Raw genomic sequence first — 17,186 nt, forward strand, 5'->3', positions numbered from 1 at the left:
AAAGTTGTAAATACTTACAGCATATTTTGTGATGTTTCAATACATGTATACATTGTGTCATGTTTACGTCAGGTTGAGCTCATCTGTCTCCTAGAACATTTGTCATGTCTTTTTAGTGAAGACATTCAAGTCCTTTCTCCTAGCTTTTTGAATTATACAGCAGATAATTATTATCTATAGTCACCCTCCTGTACAATGGCACACTAGAACTTCTTACTCCTATTTAACTGTATCTTAGTACCCATCGATCAACCCTTCCCCATCACCCCATACTCTTTCCAGCCTCTGGTAATTACCATTCCTCTCTCAACTTGTATGAGGTCAACTTTTTTGAATTTCACAGATGAGTGAGAGTCTGTGGCAATGGGCTTTCTGTGCCTGGCTTTTTAAATTTAACGATCTCAATTAACATGTTGTCACATGTTGTTGATGAACTTTCTTATTAGTGAATAATATTATATTGTGTATATGAATCGCATTTTCTTTACCCATTCATGAGTTGTTTCATCTCTTGGCTTTGTGAATAGTGCTGCAATAAACATGAGAGTGCAGGTATCTCTTTGATATGCTAATTTCATTTCCTTTGAATATACCAAAGGATAAACAAGAGATCCCTCAATTACATGATTGTTCTATTTTTAATTTTTTTTCCCTTTGGGTACCAGGGATTGAACTCAGGGGCACTCAACTACTGAGCCACATCCCCAGCCCTATTTTGTATTTTATCGTGCATGGCCTATTTTTAATTTTTTGAGGGCCTCCCATACTGTTTTCCATAATGGTGGAGCTAATTTACATTCCCACCAAGAGTGTGGAAGTGTTCCCTTTTCTCCACATCCTTATCAACACTTGTTACCTTTTGTCTTTTTGTTAAGATTCACTCTTGCTAGAGTGAGTAATTGTTGTTTATTTGTATTTTCCTGATGATTAGTGACACTGAGCATTTTTTCATATAGTTGTGGCAATTCGGATGTGTGTGTGTGTGTTTTTCCTGTGCTGGGGATTGAACCCAGGGCCTTATGCTTACAGGGCAAGCACTCTACCAATTGAGCTATATCCCCAGCCCCTGTATGTGTTTTTTTTAAAGAATATTTTTTAGATGTTGATAAACCTTCATTTATTTCATTTATTTATATGTGGTGCTGAGGATCGAAGCCAGTGCCTCGCACAGGCTAGGCAAGCACTCTACCACTAAACCACAACCCCAGCGCCTACATGTGTTCTTTTGAGAACTATTTAGATTTATTGCCCATTAAAAAATTTTTTTGCTATTGAATTCTTTATGAATTCTGGATGCTAATCCCTTGTCAGAAGTATGGTTGCAAATATTATCTCCCATCCTTCAGGTTATCTCTTCAACCCAATGATTATTTCCTTTACTGTGCAGAAGATTTTTAGTTTGATTTAATTCCATTGTTCTATTTTTGCTTTTGTTTTTGTGCCTTTGAAGTCTTGTGCAAAAAAATTCTTTCCTATTCCAATGTTCTGAAGCATTCCCCCTATGTTTTCTTCTAGTCATTTCCTGTCTCACATTTAAGTCTTTAATAAATTTTGAGTTAATTTTTATATATGGCAAGATAGGAGTTTAATTTCATTCTTTTGCATGTGTATATAATTTTCCAATCACCATTTGTTGAAAAGATTTAGCTTTTCTCCAATGTGTGTTCTTAGCACCTCTGTCAAAAATCAGTTGTCTCCAGATGTGTGGGTTTACCTCTAGGCTCTCTATTCTGTTACATTTTTCTACGTGTCTGTTTTTGTGCCAATACCATGCTGTTTTTGTTAGCTTTGTAGTATGTATTGAAGTCAGATAATGAAATGCCTCTTGCTTTGTTCTTTTTGCTCAAGATGACATTGACTATTCAGAGATTTTTTGTGGTTCCATATTAATTTTTGAATTGTTTTTTCTAGTTCCATGAAGGATGTCATTGGTATTTTACAGTGATTTCATGGAATTTGTAGCCTGCTTTTTATAGTGTGGACATTTTAACAATATTGATTCTTCCAATCCATGAATATGGGATGTTTTTCCATTTATTTGAGTCCTCCTCAATTCCTTTCATTAATGTTTTATTATTTTATTATAGAGATATTTCAACTCTGGTTAAATTTATTTCTAGGTATTTTATTTTTTGTACAATGGAATTGCTTTCTTGACTTGTAGTTCAAATAATTCATTATTGGTATATAAAAAAGTTGCTGATTTTTGTATGTGAACTTTGTATCCTGCTATTTTGCTGAATTCATTTATTAGTTCTAATTTTATTTTTTGGTGGTGTCTTTAGGGTTTTCTATATATAAGATGATGCCATATTCAAATAGTGACCATTGTATCTCCCCATTTGAATGCCTCTTATTTCTTTCTCTTGCTTTATCACTCTACTTAGAATTTCTAGTACTATATCCAATAAAAGTAATGAAAGTGGACATCTTTTATCTTGTTTCATATCTTAGAAAGCCTTCAGCTTTTCCCCATCAGTATTTTTGGCTGTCACTTATTATGTATGGCATTTATTATGTTGAGATAGTTCTTTCTTTACCTAATGTTCAGTTTTTATCACAAAGTGATGTTGAATCTTATCAAAGGACTTTTTTTGCATCTGTTTATATGATCATATGGTTTTTGTCTTTCTTTCTGTTGATGTGTTATATCTTGTTCATTGATTTGCATATGTCAACCATCCTTGTATCCCCTGGATGAACCCCCTTGATCATGGCGAATAATCTTTTTACTGTGCTGTTGGTAAAGTATTTTGTTGAGGATTTTTGGATCCATGTTCACCAAGGATATTGGTCTATAATTTCTTTTTTTCTTTTTTGGTGTGTCCTTGTATGGTTTTTGTATTAGGGTAATGCTGACCTCACAGAAAGAGTTTGGAAGAATTCCCTCTTCTATAAAAATTTTTTTGAATAGTTTAAGAAGAATTTTTATTATTGCTTTTTAGGTGTTTGGCAAAACCACCTGGGATTTTCTTTGCTGAGAGACTTTTTATTATTGTTTCAATCTTGTTACTCATTATTGGTGTGTTCAGGTTTTCTGTTTCTTCATGATTCAGTCTTGTATTGTCCAGGAATTTGTCCCATTTCTTTGAGGTTATCAAATTTGTTGACATATAGTTGTTAATAATAATTAATGATTCTTTTTGTTTAGTGTCTTTTTCAGCTTAAGGATTTCTGTTTGATTTTTAAAAATTACTCCCTTCTCTGTGTTAAGTTTCTCTCTTAGAGAATAATTTCTGTTTCTTTAAAACAGCTGTTTAAGGCCTGGGGATGTAGCTGAGTGGCAGTGCTTGCCTAACATGCATGAGGCCCTGGGTTCAATCCCCAGCACCACAAAACAAACAAACAAAAAGCTATTTTAAATTTTCCATGTGAGAGTTTTCCCTTACTGGTTACTATCTGGTCAGTTTGGGGCACTTTGTTTTGGTCTTTATGTGCGGCCATGGTTTTCTGAGTGCATTTGATGCTTCCTGGTGTGCAGTGACATCTGCACATTGAAAGATTAGGTGTTTATCTCAGTTTTTATAATCTGACTGTTTTTCCAGAAATTCCAGAAAAAAAGATACTTTTTTCTGAGGCTATAGTCACTTCCATGATTGAAGCACTAGGTGGTGCATTAAGTCCAGGTTTGCTACAAGTCAGTTGTTGGTGTATTGTCACAGTTTCAGTACTAGAGGGCAATCCAAACCCAGGTTTATTCCAAATATGCTGGGGATGGGAGGTCTCACTGCAGGGGGCCTGACACTGAACTCCAAGTTAGTCCTGCACTAGTTCTTGTGTTCTGCTCCTCAGTTGCTGGAGTTTTTCTCCACCCTCTGTTGTTCAAGGTAGGAGGAAGGGTTGTTTTGACCACCTAGGTAACACAGTTCCAGCAGCTCAGTGCACAGGTACAGGTCTGCTGCAGGGATCTTGGGAGTCTGCCTAGAATTAGGTTTCACCATAGTAGGCAAAGTACTGTGTTTCAAGTCTAAGACCTGAACTTAATTCCTTGTCTATTCCCCAAGAAGAAGGCATCTTTCTCTATGCTGCTTCAATTTGGGGAGGGGTGACAAGAGAAACTTTCCTTTCTGTCTTTTTTTTTTTTTGGGGGGGGTGGGATACTGAGGATAGAACCCAGGGGCATTTTTACCTCTTAGGTATATCCTTAGCCATTTATATATTTTGAGACAGGGACTTGCTAAATTGCTGAGTTGGTTTCAAATTTGCAGACCTCCTGCCTCAGCCTCCTGAATCATTGGGATTATAGGCATGTGCAATTACCTCCAGCTCCTTTCGGACACTTTAAATGAATTTTTTCTCATTTTACTAAGACCAGGTACTTTGGTCTCTCATGTGGTTCCCTAGCTCTTGTGAAAGTAGTTTGGTGCTCAAATAGTTGTTTAATTTGGTGTATCTATGGGGAGACCATCACTGGAGGATCTTACTCAGCTGCCATCTTCTGCATTATTTCTCTTATTCCTTGAAATCATATTTTTACTCCATCTACCCTTATGAAATTTTATCTTAAGGTGACATAATTTTTCAATTCTATTGTCATTCACTGTGATGGTTAATTTTCCGTGACAATTTGGCTGGGTTGAAGTACATGTTTACCAGAGCCCTAGGCCAAAGGCCTGACTCTGGAGGTCCCAATGAACCTGGTCCAGTCACTTGCCCCCCAAAAAGTAGAAAAGGTAATAGTGAAAAGTAGGAAAAGAACTTTAATCAATAAGAGCACCTTTGGATGGCAAAGTGAAATCTAGTATCTCAACCATGTCTTTGGGGTACTGATGGGAGATTTAGGTTTCAATAGGTGAAGAATGGGGGCAGAGGGCAAGATGGATACATAGTTAATCGGTCTTGGTCAAATTATGGTCATGAGATTATTTTTCTGGAAGATATTGGACAACCACTGAAGACTTCTAGTGGTCTGAAACTGGATACTGTAAAAGCTGATGCTCAAATGTCCCTGTAAGTCTCTCAGTCTTGAAGGGGGAAGAGATAGGTTTAGTAAATTTAGGGTAAATAAGCTGTGTATTATCAGTTTTTAGATGAACACTCCTTACATGATAATGTGTCTATTTGCAGATCTAAATAGGAACCTGACCTGAAGTTGAAAGTAATAAAGAAGACAGATGCAAAATGAAGGCAGAGACGTCAAGCTTGATCCTGCTTTCGGTTATCCATGGGGCATCTGCAGGCCTTAGAGTCACTGCTTTTGGCAAAGGCAACTTCTCCAAGTTCCTGTTACATATGTAGTTATTTTAATCTAATGGATGTGTTGCTCTAAAGGCATTTTTGTCCACGTGGTTAGCACCTACTCTTGGTTTACTTTAGGTGAAAGAGATTACTCTTAACGTGTGAGTAATGATTCATCTAATTGGGTGAAGACTCAAAGAGCAAAACCTGAAGGAGGTTGCTTGAAGAACAAATTCTTTTCAAGACTGCACCATGAACTCCCATGAGTTTCCAGCCAGCCCTGTGGATTTGTTGAAAGGTAAACTAAAACACATTAAAATTTATGGAGTTTATTTGAGTGTACAGTGATTAATGAGCTGGCCATTTTGAGACTACAAGAGCTTTGGGGATTCGCCTGAAGGAGCATAAGGATAAAACTTTATAGGGTAGTTGTAGAACAAAGGTAAAGAAATCATTCCAGTGGAAAATTGTTGGAGGTTTCTTGGAAGTTGCTGATTGGTCTAGAATAGATGATTCACACCAAGTTGGATTTCGTGGTTTGTTTACATAGGAACACAGGGTGCTGGAGTTGCCTCAGTCTAATGGCCTCCCAGTTAAATCTTTCAATAGATTTCAGACTTGCAGACCCTGAACCAATTCCTTAAAACCACTCTCTCACCTTGATGTGTTCTCCCTGATAAGCTGCAACAACAACAAAAATGTAAAATGTAAAATAAATTACACATAATGTTTGTGACAATAAAGTTATTAATGTTACAATATTTCTTTGGCCATCATATATAATTATTGGTTGTGTTTAACTGCTTAAAATAACATGTCTATAAAAACACTTGATAATTACTTTAAAGTAAAAATCTATAGGAAATTCATCTCAATTAGATTAATTGTGGAGAATCTATGTGAAACTTCTATTTGGCCTCCATTAAAGGAATTACTGAATAGACTCTGCTTGTCCTGGAACCTTGTAAAGGTTTGATTTGGGTAGGAGGTAGATATTTCTTTATAAATCAGGAGAAAGATTACTGTGAGAGAGGAATGTGTTACCAGGCTATTATTAATAGGCTTATTATCTGTTATAGGAAAAGTATAAGCAGACAGATAGATAAGGTTGGTGGGAATGCAAGGTTAAGAGAATAATTCTATAAAATGGGCCCACTGTACTGACTCCCCACATGCTTTCTTTGCCCAAAAGCCCCACCTGGCCTGAGTGGTCAGGATCTGTCACATTCCTCAGTAAACAGGGAGGGGGCGAAAGTCAGGCAGTCAGTGTAGGTAAGGAATGATGTGGGTCAAGAGGATGAGGACTGGTATCAAGGAAAGGACAATGGGTTGCTAACAGCTAACCTCGGATTGCACTTCCCCACACTTCCCCACTCTGCTCCTGCTCCTTCCTGCCCTAAGCCAAGTACATGGAGAAGAAAGAAGGTGTGGGGTTCTGGGGCCTGTAAAAGAGCAAGACACACCCACTCCTGTGGACTCCCAGCTCTGGGGTCCCTTCTCTTCCTAGAAGTCTGCTGTCTCTGTCTCTTTCTTAAATAAAACTTGTTTTCTACACCTGCCTCGGCATTTCTTGGGTGTTTAATCTTCAACACTGGGAAACAAGGACCTGTTCCTGATCTCTAAGACTGGTATCAAAAATACCCTACAAAAGTAGAGGGTATGAAAATGACCTTGTACCTATTCTAAAATCTTTGCATGCATCGTGGACAAGTGTGCCTTCTGTGGAAGAGAACACTACTGCTTGTCTGTCTGGGTTTTCATGTTGCCTTCTTTCTCTCAAATACCCTGGTTTCTGACCTGGTTTGAATCTAAGGAATTTCTGACTTCTGTTAATTTAGGCACATTGTTTTACTGTGATCTTGGATTTAATGTCCATCCTGGGTCTACACTATGCTCCTTGTGTTTCTCAAGGCCTGTCCAGGGAGTTCCCATGGCTTCCAACTTTTTAGCTTGATGGCTTGATCCTCCATCTTTCACGAATAGCGTCTGCATATGAGCACCACAGGGCGTTAGGTAGCTGCTGGAGGCAGTGCCTGGAACCCACCTGTTGGCCGTCCTGCTTTTATTGACTCCATCACAAGGTACCAATTAAGTTTAAAAATGCTACATTGTCCTACTTGGCAATCTGGTCCTTTTGTCTTCTTCAGTCTGTTTGTATTTATCTCACTTTATTTCCACTTACCTTTTGGTCTTCTTTCTCCCTTCAAGTTCAATTGTTTTTTATATTCCTTCCAGAGCTGTAGATTGCCATTTCATGATTCTCCAAATGCTAGTAAAGACCAAACCATCAAAAAAAAAAAAAAAAAAAAAAAAAAAAAAAAAAAAAGTTAAGATTTACCCAAATTTTGGGTATTGAAGGAACATTATAAATCATAATTCTTATGAGTGTGTGAAATGGATTTTGGAGTCATACAAAAGTTTTTTAAGCCTGGGGGTCTGAAGCTATACAAAAAATGTTCGAAAGTCAAAATTCCTCTAGGACATTGCACCTACTCCGTGGTAGCTGATTACATATGTGCTCTATCACTCTTTCCATTATGTCAATCCCCATTATTGACCTTGGCCATGGAAACAGGAGAGAGGAAGGAGAGGCCAGGAGAGGAGCAATAACGTTCTTCCTTGAGGTCTGTTCTTTGTGTAGGGAGCTGGCCAATGCTTAAAATGAACTTTCTCTCCTGGGATGCTTTCTTTGATGTGTGGACATCAATTTCTTCTCATCTGTAGCTCCTTGTTCCACTTGAATGCTCTTGCTTCTTCCATTTGCTGACTCTTGCAGTCTGTTGGTCCCTGTCTGCTTTGTTTGCTGAGGTCTCACTCACCTCTCCCAATAGCCCCGTTGAAGGGGACTCAAGACAACCCCTGGCTCATTCTCTCACATATGAGACTCACCCAGTGCCACTGCTTGTCCGTTTGGTGCTTTGTGTTTATTAGAAAGAGGAGCCCATTGCTTAGGTACTGTCTTTCTCCTTACTGGGAAACTATGATATACTGGTTTTGTGAGAATAAGACCCTCTATGGCCATCCACCAGAAAAAAACAATAAACAAACCTATGAGGACTATGTCAGGAATAAATTCTGACCTTTCTCCTCCAACGTTACCTGTGTGTACCCTTGACGGCATACAACTTACACACCATACATGGTGACCTCAGGTCCCAACAGAATCTACAGGAAACATGGTTTTCCCAGAAAAGCTTTGGAAATAAAAGCTGATCCCAACACAGAAGCAAACTTGTTTTTTTTCCCCCTCCACAGTGCTGAGGATTGAACCCAGGGCCTTGTGACACCAGGCAAGTGTTCTACTACTGACCTGCACCTCCAGCTACAAACTTTGATGTGCATGAAAGATTTCAAGAGTGGTGTAAAGGGGATTTTGGCTAACTCCTTTGTAAATTCTGCACATGAACTCATACTAAAAAATCTTCTATCTTACCTTGGTGCTTCAGTTGTAACTTCTATTTTAACTTCTTAATATAAGTAAAATAAAATGAATTTTTTCCCTAAGGTGATAAACACCTTTCAGCTTACTCCAGTGAGAATAACATGTATAGAAGTTGTCTTCTCTGGAAAACAAAAATTACCAAATAATTGTTTTCATGGGTTTGGTGTAAGAACAACAGGGAAGTTTCCTTTCTGAACAATTTATCAGGGAAAGTGTCTAGAGAGCCTTTTATCTTTTTCCCCTCTGGAAGACACAAGGATCATGTAGAAGAGCTATCCCTGTGGACAGATTAAGAGGAGATGAATTAAAGCTATAGATAGAAATATTTGAGGTTAAGTGTGAAGAATTCCTGATACGGACGATTCTTTAGCACTAGTATGAAATATTGAAGAACTCTTTTCCCAGAGTTGACCTCCAAGCCAGCTTTACTGGATCACTCAGCCTGCTTATTTCCTGTAAGTGTTCATTGATCCCTGCAAGTGGCTGAGGGGTTGATTAAACCAGGAAACTTTTGATAAAAAGAGTTTGAAAAAATTTCTCTTTCCAGGGATATATGGAATTATCTAGACATTTTAATCCCTATAAATCCAAAATAGTCTTGTGATTCAGGTTCTGTAAGGGTGTGTGTGTGTATATACTTTTCCTTGAAAAATCAAGGAAACAGATTCTCCTCTGGAACTCCAGAAGACCCGCAGCCCTGCCACACCTTGAAGGTAGTACAGCAAGGCCCAGTTTAGAGTTCCGACCTCTAAAAGTTCAAGATAATAACTTTTTTATTGGTTAAGTCATTAAGTTTGTGGTAATTCGGTGCAGTAGCAATAAGAAACTAACACATCTTGCCAGGTAAACAGTGTCTCCCTCTGGAGCAAAAGCTTAGCACATTTGTTATACAATATAATAAGGATAATGTCTTTTGCTGGGGCAAAAGGCTGGCATGCTTATTTTCAGTGATAAAATATTCAGGTTTCCTAAGGCCAGGGTTTCCTTGCTGGAACACAACTCATTTGGATGCAGTATCATCTAACTTTCTTTTCATCTCAGTGTGGCTTTTGGAACTCAGAGTTGCTGGCTTAAACACTGATATTCTGGCTGCTACTATTGCAGCAAGTAATAACCTATCTTTTGTCTATGATCCAGAGTCTCCTGTCTTGTGAGAGCATTCACAAAACATTAGCAGTTTTGTTAGTTTGCAAGTAGACCCTTCCTAGTGTGTTCATTATTGATGCAAGTGTGAAAATTTCTTTAAAACTGTGCTAGACCAGGGTTCAGCAACTGCATATTTATTGCATTCAAGATACTGTTTACTCTTTCATTCATTAGGTGCAATACAATGTCTCTCTCTGCCTTTACAAAGACTGGAGATCAGTTTGCAACAGATCAAAATCAAAAATAAACAAAATTGGTCGTTTCTCGTAGATAGTTTGAAAATTCACCACTAAGGCAGTTGCTCAAAAGTTCCCTTTCTTTTTCCAGCTACAGAATTTTTTTTTACTGTCACATTTCTCTACTTATCTTCCTTTTTCTGTCTTGCTGTATGAAAAGAAAAATCCCTGGGAATCAATCTCTCATTCTTTTCTCATGAGATGCGTTCTCCACTCTGAATTTTTGGTGAATTAAATTTCCTTCTTGACTATACCATAAAGCCCCTTGGCTGCTATAGCCACTTTCTTGTTTTCAGCCTAAACTCTGGCAAGTCATGTCAGTATATCAGAAGTCATTTAGACCAAGCGTTTTCTTTCACAGATGTGAAAACCCAGGTCTCGTGATCAGGAGAATCATTGCGTTAAGTCTCTTCTGACCTAACCACCAAGTGTCTTGGGAAAAATAGCTTGACCACTGTCACCCCATCTCCCTGTTCCAAGCCGGGGTTCAGTTGTTAGTTTGGTTTAACATTATTGCTTCCCCTCTACATCTCTGGAAACAAAACCTTGACATCAAAATTACTGTATTGATTGGCTGACTGTGGCCAGAGAAACTGTCCTGTGAAGAGGTTGGAATTAAGCTTCCAGTCGTCAATATCATAATTAACTAGTTAATTAATTTCAGAAGCATTTACTGATAGCCTAATAAGTGCCAGACTTTCTTACAGGAGACAATGCTTCCCGAGAAGGGTTCAGGAGGTCTTTGGGAGAAACTGAGAGGGGGGTTCCACACCTGGATTGTGAGGGAGTTTGGGGACTTAAGGGATAGGGAACTCTGGGAGCTTCTTTTTTCTTTTTCCCAGTCAGAGACTTGACTGCAGGGCTGCTTTCTTTTTACAGATGGAATAAGAAAAGGGATAGATTTTCTTTTTTCTTTTTGGTACTGGGGATTCACCCCAGGGGGCTACATCCTCAGTCCTTTTTTAGTTTTAGTTTGAGACAGGGTCTTGTTAAGTTGCCCACTGGAACTTGTGATCCTCCTGCTTTAGCCTCCCGAGTAGCTGGGATTGCAGGTGGTCACCACCGTGCCTGGCTTAGAGTTTCTTTTTCTTTTACAATGCTTCCTCTCTGAGAGAAATAGTAGGAAAAAATGAAATGAAACAAAACACTTCTTACTGTCCATGCTCCTGGAAGTCACTGACAAATCATACGGGCCAGATTTTCCATTCATCAGTGGACAGGTTGAATTCTCATCCTTCTTTCTGGGTTCTTTTCCTTTTCTTCTGAGGAGTACAAAATGATAACTCCTCTAAGAGATTTGAAGGAGCTGGAGATTATTAGCTTGGTTAATAATTTTAACGTAGTCTCTACCTAATGCATTTTAAATAGAATACCCAAATTTCAAGAAAAGTAGAATGGACTTTGTAGAAATTTGTTTCTAACAGATCTCTCTTCTTGATTGGAGAAACATCAGCAATGGGTTTAACACAATCTGGTCGTTAGACTATGCTTTTCTGTTCTGACTATTAAAGAAAGGGGGAGAAAGCTTCCATGTATAGCAGAGACATACTTCAGGTGCATGAAGAGCAAAAGATGCATCAGAATAAATTATGAGTTCATAAGAGATAATGTTTCTTTATAAGTTGCAGAGGAATGGTTTGTACCAAAAGCTGAAGCCATAGTTAGTGAGGAGTGAAAAGTTTGGTTAAGTCCTTCACAGTAGGGGGGTCATAGATAATAATTAAGTACTGTACATTTCAAAAAGTCAGAAGAAAGGATTTGAATGTTTTCCTCATGAAGAAATGATAAGTGTTTGAGGAGATAGATATGTTTCATCAGATTTAGACATTACAAAATGTGTACATGTGCTGAAAGTTCACGTGGCATCCCATAAAACAATACAATGAAAATTAATGCTTTAACGTATCAGATAAAAATAAATTTAGGTTAAATTAAAAAACAGAAATCTTGACTTCATTGGTTTGATCATTACACATTGTATACATGTATGAAATTATTATACTGTGCCCTATAAATATGTATAATTAAAATAATAAGAATATGTAAAAAAGGGACAAGGGTCTACATGTAATTCATTGACTGCTAGAACTCTAGGTGAGAACAAACATGATTTCTCTAATTTAATGAAAAATGAAACATTTAAATTTAGGAGGCATTTATATTGTTTGACATTTAACAAGTTAAGGTGATTATCATACAATATTATAATTAAAAAAATTTAATAGGCAATATAGATTACAGGTTATAATTTGATTTTATCTGAAGATATTTTGCTTTAGAAAAAACAGGTTGAGATTCCCATTCTCATTCTTGGTATTGGCCTGGTTGTCTGACCCAGTAAGCTGAAGCCAGAAGACACATTTTGCCTGATAACTGTTTCTAGAATTGGAGGGAGGATGCTTGGAAAGAGTTAACTCCAGTAGTATACTTCTTTTTTTTTTAATTTAAAAATGTTTATTTAGCTTATATAGTTTTGATTTCTTCTTCTATTTTTTAATGAAGTATTTACACAGTGAAATATACAATTTTTTTCTAAAGGGTGAAATCTTTGTTAGATTGATACACACATGTAACCACTACTGCCATCAAGACGTAGATGAGTTCATCAGCACAGAGAACACCTTCCTTCCCCTCTCAATAGATCTACTCACATCCTCCAAGGTCCTCTCTAATATCTGTTACTGTAGCTTAGCTTCACCTATCACAGAATATCATGTACACAGAGTCATTTTGTATGTGTCCAAATTATTTAGTTATTTTTGTATGGGCTAGATGATCGATCACTTCTCTTCTCTTGAGTCTTTGTTTATTCACCAGAAAAAAGAAAGAAAATGAGGAACAAAAATTAGGAAGAGGAGAGTAAGGAGCTGAGGGAACAAAGAGGTTGGACTTGATCAATAAGCTCCCTCCAGTATGGATGCAGCAATTTACTTCTTAAGTCTAGGAAGTCCCAGCAAAATTTAGGAATGGTATAAAGAAGTTTGGAAAAAATACTTGTTGCAAACCAGGACAAGAACAGGATAGAAAGAATTAAGGAATAAGTAAAAGTAAGTTAAAAAAAAAGTTGCATTTCCTCTTATGGGATAGATTTAAATGACTCCAGTTCTGTTCCAAGAAGTGGTTAAATTAATAATCTCATCTTTTCACAACATTAATTCATTTCAGTTTCAGCCTTAAGGGTTTTTAATAGAATTTATTGTTTATTTGCAAAAATATTGTGGATTGTGGAAAATGAGTTAATATATGAGGCACTCAAAACAGAGTCTGGCACATATCTGTTCCTCTTAAGTATTTGATATTATTTTTTCACAAGAGTAAAACCAAAATCTTACCCTGAGTCTCATCGCACTTAGGCTGTTTATGGTTAATCTTTGCCAAAAGCCTTCTTGTCAAAAGTTTCTACAGTCCAGCATGTTAGCATGGAAATTTTTTCCCAGAGGGCTAGATGACATTTTCAACTTTTTAGCATGACTTTTGAGATTATCTTTGATGGTTTATGTCAAACTTTCTCTCTTTCTGTCTTGAGTTTTAGGGTGCAACCACAGATGTTTTGAGGTAAAGCAGCCATTAGGTGTCGCTTTCCTCTCACTGCTTTGGGTTTTAGGAACTGTGACCCGGGTTAAGTTTTTGCTTTTCTTCTTCTTTTTTTCAATGTCTATAAATAAATAGTCTCTATGTCAAAGCTAAACGGGAAATTTAATTTTAGATTAACAGATAAGAGACAATACTCAACTCCTTGGAATGATTAAATTTTGTGCTTGTTTTAAGTTGGCCTGACTCAGTGTCCCTAGTTGACTAAATTTGGAAATGCCATATTTGTGTTTTTCTTTCTTGCTGAAATTGGCATAGCACTGTTTCTGTGCCAGATACTTTTGCCTGGGGACACCTTTTTTCAGGTCAAAGTTCATGGGTTTTATCTGGGTGCTGTGGCACACACCTGTAATTCCTGGGACCAGGGGAAAGCTGAGGTGGGAAGGTTGCAGATTGAGGCCAGTCTGGGTAACTTAGTGAGACCTCATCTTAAAAAATAGAAAGGGGACCAGGAATGTAGCTCAGCGGTAGAGTGCTCCTGGGTTTAATCTCTCATACCACCAAAAAAAAAAAAAAAAAAAAAAAAAAAAAAAAAAAAAAAAAAAAAATTATAGGTTTCTGATCTAGTGATCCCTGAGAAAAATACCTATCTTTCAGATACCTTTTAGAGTTGCTCTTCCAGAAAGCTCCTATTGTCTTCCTCCTTCCCAAAACTGCTTAGGAAAATCCCTGTACTTGCCTGTATTAACGTTTAAAACACTATGTTGAAACAGTTTGTTCACTTATTTTTCATACCCATTGAACCATAAGTAACCTTGAGAATGTGGACTCTCTTTTCAAGTCTTCTTTGTTGCCTAGCATTCTTGAACAGGATATATTTTCAACAAGTATTTGTTGGACAAATTAATAAGTAATTAAATAAGGCAGAAAAATCATTCAGGGATGCTCTTGATGCCTGCAGTGTGCCCAATAGCTCCCCCCTTTTCTCTATTCCAAGCTGACCTTGTAAAGGCTTGGTTTGAAATGTTAAATCATAGTTTCCCTGGCATAACAGTTAGCAGGAGCTTTCTTCAGCAAGAGGCAGAATTTGGGCAGTTCTGTTTTCACTTGGCTTAGTTCCCTCTGCCCATCTTTTATCTGAGCATTTCATTTTAATGCATACAATATTACCTTCCAGCTATGATGGCAAGCATTGCTATGGTGGTCAGCAATTGCTTATCAAAGTAGTTGCTTGGAATTTTGACACCAGAACCTTAACAAATAGGAAGATGAAGTAATTTTAAATTCAGGTGAATTTTTTACTTGCGGTTTAATTGTGCTATTACTCTACTTTACAGAAATGGGGAGGCTTGGCCTCATGCCTGTGCTGGTTTTATCTGCTGAAGGGGAATTGTCTCACTTACAAAACTCACAGACTTCTCATACTATGAGGAATACATTTCAAACCCTTCAGGAAAACTTGAGGTCACTCTTCCCCATCTTGCAAAATTGTGGGTGAAAGGGCTGAGACACTAAGGAGAAGAAACCTGGAGCCGAGAAGGCTGATGCCTTTGGCACAGTTAGAAAGGGTAACCCTAAGGCTAAGGAGCCCAAGAGAGGGGAACCGAGCCCCACTGCAGCTGAAACCCAGTCCTATTTAGAGAAATTGGAGATGCTCCCCATCTGCTGTGTATTCCTGAAAGGCCATGTACGAGAGGAAGTACTCAGCTGCTAAATCCAAGGCTGAAAAGAAAAAGGAGAAGGTTCTTGTTACTGTCACAAAAGCAGTCGATGGTGACAAGAACAGTGGTACCAGGGTGGTCCAGCTCTGCAAAATGCCTGGATACCATCCTACTGGACATGTGCCCTGAAAGCTCTTGAGCCACAGCAAAAAGTCCTTCGGTCAGCCTGTGGGAAAACTGCGAGGCAGTCTCACTCTGGGGCCCATGTTTACGGTCCTCACTGGGCCGGGAGGAGGTGAGAGCTAAGCAGTGGCTTGCTCCTTGTGGTTGGATCTCTTGCCCTCAATCGAGTTCCTCTGTGGAGCACACACCAGAAATTTGTTATCACCACCTCCACAAAGATTGATATCAGCAATCTCACTGAGGCTTACTTTCCAAGAAACAGCTGTGGAAGCCCAGACTCCAGGAAAGTGAGATCGTGGACATGCAGAAAGAGAGATATGAGATTACAGAGCAGCACAAGGTTGATCAGAAAACTCTGGACTCACGGATTTTATCTGAAATCAAAACTATTCCTCAGCTCCAGGGCTACATGCAATTGGTTTTTGTTCTAACAAATGGATTTTATCCTTACAAATTGGTGTTCTCAATTTCTTACTGAGAGCCTAATTAAATAACTGATACCTTTTTAAAAAAACTTGAGTTTAGAAATACCACTCATTACTGTAATTTCTTCTATGGAGTTCAGTAAATTAAAACAAAATGTAAAATGACCATCTTAAATCTCTAGTGTTGGTATACATAGCTGATTAAAGTAATTTATAAAGCTGTTAAAATAGACAGTGTCACAGCAAATAAAGTCCATGGCATGGGTATATTATGTGCCGTCATTGCTGTGGTATATCAACCGTGATATTATCTGACTCTTTAATACTAAAGTGAATGGTGCTTACTTTTTTGGTGTATGCTATAGTCAGATCAAGGCAGGCTAAATTCAAAAAAGAGTAATTCAGGTCAGGTGTGGTGAAACATGCCTGTAATCCTAGCAGCTGGGGAGGCTGAGGCAGGAAGATTGCATGTTCAAAGCCAGCCTCAACAACTTAGTGAGGCCCTAAGCAAGTGAATGCTGGGGATGTGGTTTGGTGGTTAAGAACCCCTGGGTTCAATCCGTGATACCAAAACAAAATAAAACAAAACAGTACTTCAGATCTTCTGGAGCTTCCTTAGAAGCAGCAGCTTTAACAGCAATGGAAATGATAAGGTGAATAAATATTAAGCAGAAGATACAAGACTAGAAATAAAATATTCTCAAATCAGATTCTAAAACCATGATTGGCAGTTGTCTTAGTCCATTTGTGCTACTATAACAAAATACCTGAGACTGGGTAATTTATGAAGAATGGAAATTTATTGTTCATAGTCTTGGAGGCTGGGAAGTCTAAAGTCAAATTTTGGCATCTGGTGAGGCATTGTTCCATTGATGGCACCTTATAGTGGTATCCTTGTATGGAGGATGGTAGAGGCACAAATGGACCTAACTAATTCCCTCCAGCCCTGTTACAAGGTGCTAATCCATTCATAAGGGCGGAGCCTCCATGACCTATTCACTTTCTAAAGGTCCCACATTTTAAACACTTCTTTTTTTTTTTAAATAAATATGTATATATGTTAGTTGTTGATGGACCTTTTTATTTCAATCACTTATTTACATGCAGTGCTGAGAATTGAACCCAGTGCCTCACATATGCTAGGCAAGCGCTCTACCACTGAGCCACAACCCCAACCCCATTCCACCTTTTATTAGAACCACAGTGTGGATTGTTTCCACATAAATTTTGGAGGGGAAATGAAGATTCAAACCATAGCAGCAGTTATTTTCTCTTTTCCAAACTGTTATGTGTTTCTGATATGGGTTCTTTGAAACTTATTTCATTGGTGGTCGTAAGTCTTTGCTACATTGAAAAACTATGACTATCAAAGATTGCAACTTTG

The 17,186-nt window shown here is 38.0% G+C and overlaps 1 pseudogene; it reads left to right on the plus strand.

Annotated features, from left to right (window-relative positions):
• The window catches only part of LOC124982823 (60S ribosomal protein L6-like), a 30,532-nt pseudogene extending 14,677 nt beyond the window's left edge, over window positions 1-15,855 (plus strand).
• The last annotated feature ends 1,331 nt before the right edge of the window (window positions 15,856-17,186 follow it).

This window comes from Sciurus carolinensis, chromosome 4 (assembly GCF_902686445.1).
Source record: "Sciurus carolinensis chromosome 4, mSciCar1.2, whole genome shotgun sequence".
In the NCBI taxonomy this organism is placed as follows: Eukaryota; Metazoa; Chordata; class Mammalia; order Rodentia; family Sciuridae; genus Sciurus; species Sciurus carolinensis.